The 4,394-nt window shown below is 52.3% G+C and overlaps 1 pseudogene; it reads right to left on the bottom strand.

Annotated features, from left to right (window-relative positions):
* Positions 1 to 1,822: 1,822 nt before the first annotated feature.
* On the bottom strand, positions 1,823 to 3,092 carry LOC133626983 (testis-specific serine/threonine-protein kinase 2-like; annotated as a pseudogene).
* Between the last annotated feature and the right edge of the window lie 1,302 nt (positions 3,093 to 4,394).

Genomic DNA, 4,394 nt, shown 5'->3' with positions numbered 1-4,394 from the left:
CAAGGCAGGTGAGGTTTGATCCCACGGTCCCCGAGGTCGCTCTGCCTCGAAGTGACGGTCTGCTCCTGGGGACAGCGGTTGGCGCCTCTTGTTGCCATGGCAATAGGACAACAGAGCGGTCTCCTGGTTAGTGATGGCACACAGATGATGGCCAGCATCAGCTTCAAGCTGAGGAATCCCAGGTCTGCACGAGCTGTAAGGACTGGCACGGCTCTGCTCTGGCTGAGACAGCTCTGGAGAGGCCCAGCAGAGAGAAAGCTAGCAGTGACTTAGGAAACCTCATCAGGAAGGAAGGAGCCACCCTTCTTTCCAAGCCCCAGGAAGGAATCCAAAGGCTGAGCATCTGCTCATCACCCTTCCATCAAATTGTCAATAAACAATTTCTACTTCCCCAGTAGAACACTTAAAGCTCAGTGTGTCTCTTCCCCCACAGTAAAGAAACAGCTCATCTTACTGCAGGACAGGGCTGCAAGACACACACTCAGCAGTCTCGGTGATTAACAGGTAACAAAACTAACCATGAGGGACAACTTGCTCTGCTTGGGCAGCTGGTCACACTCAAGCTTGGCCAACTCAGATGCTGAACCACCACCTGTGGTACTAAAGCACAGACCTTCCACAAACCACAACATCCACATCGCTGGAAAAAAGCAGGAAAAGCCCAGAAAGGGGAGTCCAGACACGTCACGTAAGTCAAAGCAGATCATTTATTTACTAAACCGAAAGTGATGGCCACTTGTAATGCAACAAGCCCATGTTTCTTCAGCTCTAGTTTGAAATGAACTATCAACTCCTGTCTCTCCAAACAACTGTGCTTTGCTATCATCTGCCTGTTCTACAGTCCCCAGAGCACACAGAACACACCTCACGCTGCTGAGGACAAGGAAGCACCTCTTTGGACTTCCACAGATAGTCACTTCTTCGTTTCATAACACAAAGAAATGGTTCAAAGCATCTTTATTTCAAAGTGTCCAGTTGCTGGATTTTGAAAGCCCTGTTAATGTGATTCATTAATCCCACCTCCATTAATTAATCACAGAAATACAAATCACAGAATCATTATGGCTGGAAAAGACCTTTAAGATCTTCATGATTAATTAATGAACTGATGATTAATCCTCATTTCTCAGCCTCCAAACAAGCAAAGTGCAGTGTTCTTCCACTGAAACGGTGGCTCCAAGCCAGGGGCCATCCCAGAAGCAATTTCTGCTGATACAAAAATGTGATTAAAAAAAAGACTGCAAAGTATGGTCACTGAAATGTAAAAATAAACCTCTAATATAAAATATACTGGTACTTGATGAAGGCAAAACAGGAACCACCTCAGGCAAGCAGCCAACAGACGCTGGTACCATCCAGGACCGGGAGATTCCCCTTCCCAAGGCAGCTTGCTAGAAGAAAAAAAGAATGTACAGAAATGAATCCATGAAAGAAGATGTGCAAAGGGTAAGTGCAGCTGAGAGGCTGCAATGCTGCTGCTCCTCAGCAGGGAGACAGGGCACGTGCCTGTGCTCACACCAAGCTGCTGGGCCCTGCCCAGCCAGGATGCATGGTGTGCTGCATGGCACTGAAGGTGCAAAACCAGGGTGCAAAACCAACAAGGTCTGTGACAAAACCCACCAGCAGTCCTGCTTTCAGCTGTATTTACATTTCTTCCATTCAGGAACAGAAAAGTTCAGAGATACAAAGCAGGGGCAGGGAGGAGAATTGGTGTGAATGGCACAATCTCAAGGCACTGAGCACCCATAGCTGCAGGGCAGGGCCTGGGTGCTGACAGCTCTCTTCACCCCAGGGATCCAGGTTGCCAGGACCAGGCTGCAGTCTACACCTTCTTTATCTCTGGTGGTTTCAGAGGTGGCCATCCCTGCCACTTATAATAGGACACCAGCTGCTTGGGCACTTCAGCCAGAACGGTTTGGGAAAGCGCTTCCCGGGGAGCCTGTGGAGACAGCAGGGAGAATGAACCAGAAACGCTGCACAGGAAGGAGCCATCGGGCCAGTGACAGCCCAGAGCACAGCCCCTGCCAGCCAGGTCTCACTCCCTGTCAGCCTCAGGGAGCACTGATGAGGAGAAGCATTTGTTTCCACCCCTGCACTGCTCCCACCTCAAGCCCAGGCTCACACAGCCTTTCTATATGGCCCTGATGAGGGTGGGAAACTACCCCAAGCACTAGCAATTCCTCTGTATACACACCATCCTGCTTAACATTAAAAACATTAAGCAAAAGCAGCAGCAGAGCCCATCAGGAAAAACTGTCAAGAAACGATAAACCCCTATCAAGTTGGCACATTTTCTGAGGAGGTGAAATGCGTTTACTTCAGCAGCTGAGTGTTCTTCTTCATCCCTCTCTATCCTCAGCTGGAGCAGGGAAGAATTATCCCGTGCCAGCTACAGCGCTGAGATGTGGAGTCGCTGGTTTCCTGACTTGGAAAGTAAAGCTGTCCTTAAGAGGATCCTTTGTCCTTCTCTCCTCCCCCGTATACAGAAGGGGATTTGGCTTGCTGGTAGTGCCCAGGCTTTCCTTCACAAAGGGTTTGGGAACACTCACCCTCTTTTGCAGCTGGCAGAGGCAAAGGGATCGTGCATTTTGGAGTCTGCAGCCATGAGTGCTTCAAGACTTCATCTACGCACAACCTCTGAGCCACGACGGGCGGGAGCAAGCGGTGAACGAGATCCCTGCACTCTGCAGTCAGATGTTTGGACTGGGGAAGGGGATCCGCTGTCGTTTCTGAACACGGGTCATTTTGCTGACGTTGGAATCATCGAAAGGCAACGAAGCCCAGACCATTGAGTACAGGCTGACACCCAGAGTCCATGTGTCAGCAATCCTGGGGTCAGAGCGAATTTCCTCCAGCACTTCAGGGGCTGCGTACGCAGGAGAACAACAGAAGGTTTGGCTGAGAACAATTCTGCCATTTTCCTCCCGAGACAGGAGTTTGGAAAAGCCAAAGTCTGCCAGCTTGACATTGAGATGTGCATGGAGAAGGATGTTCTCACATTGCAGCTCCCTGTGAGCAACGTCCAAATCATGGCAATACTTGATGGCAGATGCCAACTGCTGAAACTTGGTGCCAGCGATGTCCTCTGTCATAGCTCCTGTGATCCTGTGATGCCACAGCATCAGACATGGTGGGAGAGCTGGGGAAGCCCAAAACCATCCTCCTCACAGATGCCACTGAAGCTCCCAGCAGCTCCTCACATCATCAAAGAACCGTGGCAGCTCTTCACAGAGCTTCATGATCGTGGGCTTGGGGTCTCGTTTCTTCACGGCTCCAAACACCCTCCTCAAGATGACCAAAGCCTTCGCCTTGACATCAGTGCTGGCATGTGCCATGAGCTCCAAGATATCAGGCACCAGCAAGCTGATGGTCCTGGCCTGGGAGGGGAAAGCGGTTGTGGTGAAGCCACAGCAGCCCTTTTTGCCCCCAGAACTCAGAGGCTGTGCTTGGCTGGATCAGCACGTACCGTCTTGGTGTCCTCACACAAGGTGAGGAGGGCTGTGAGCACCAGGGGCAGCATCGGGCTGCGAGGCCACTTGAGGAAGCGACAAAACTTGTAGATGGAGGCGAAGTTGATGCCAGGGTGAGCCCCAGCCAGGATCTGCAGGGGCAGGAGAGGCACTGAGGAGGGCTGGGAGGAGTTGGAGGGGAAAAGTGGGGTTTTGGTGGCATCCTGAGGGGGGAAAGTGACATTTTTGTGGTATTTTGAGGCGAAAGGTGAGGGTTTGGGGGCATTTTGAGGGGAAAGGTGAGGGCTTGGTGAAGTTTTGAGGCAAAAGGTGAGGGTTTGGGGGCGTTTTGAGGGGAAAGGTGAGGGTTTGGGGCCGTTTTGACAGCAGAAACTTTCTGCTGAGATCAACTAGGCTTGACGAGGGGCTTGGGCTGGATGATCCCTGAAGATTCCCTTCCCACTCCAGCACTCCACGTGCCACTGAGTCCCCACTCACAGCCAGGGGGTAGATGTAGGTGTCGTCCACGTCGCAGCTGAACACCTTCCGGAACAGCCTGTGCTGGAGCAGCGCCAGCATCTCCTTCAAGGCTGAACACAGTAGTTTGGGCGTGGAGAATATCACCTCCAACATGGCCATGGCAGCCCTGCGGGAAGCAGCAGCAGGGTTGGCTCCAGGTGCCTCTTGGCACCTTCCCCCTCCCTCTTGGGACACTCAGGAGGAAGGTTGAGGTGGTTTTCCTCATGGGGTGGGAAGGAGGAGGCTCGGCTCATGGGGCTGGGAGGCGTGGGGACGGTGTGGAGAACAAAGCCTGGCGGCCGCTCAGGTCAGTACCTGTCCTGACTTGGAGAGAACATCCACAGGCTCTGACACAACTGGCTGGGGTAGTGCTCGACCAGCGTCTTCAGGAGGACCTGCAGCTGCGTTTGGGAGAACTCCGTGTAC

The sequence above is a fragment of the Colius striatus genome, chromosome 16, assembly GCF_028858725.1.
Source record: "Colius striatus isolate bColStr4 chromosome 16, bColStr4.1.hap1, whole genome shotgun sequence".
Lineage (NCBI taxonomy): Eukaryota > Metazoa > Chordata > Aves > Coliiformes > Coliidae > Colius > Colius striatus.
This window is presented reverse-complemented; position numbering and strand designations above follow the sequence as displayed.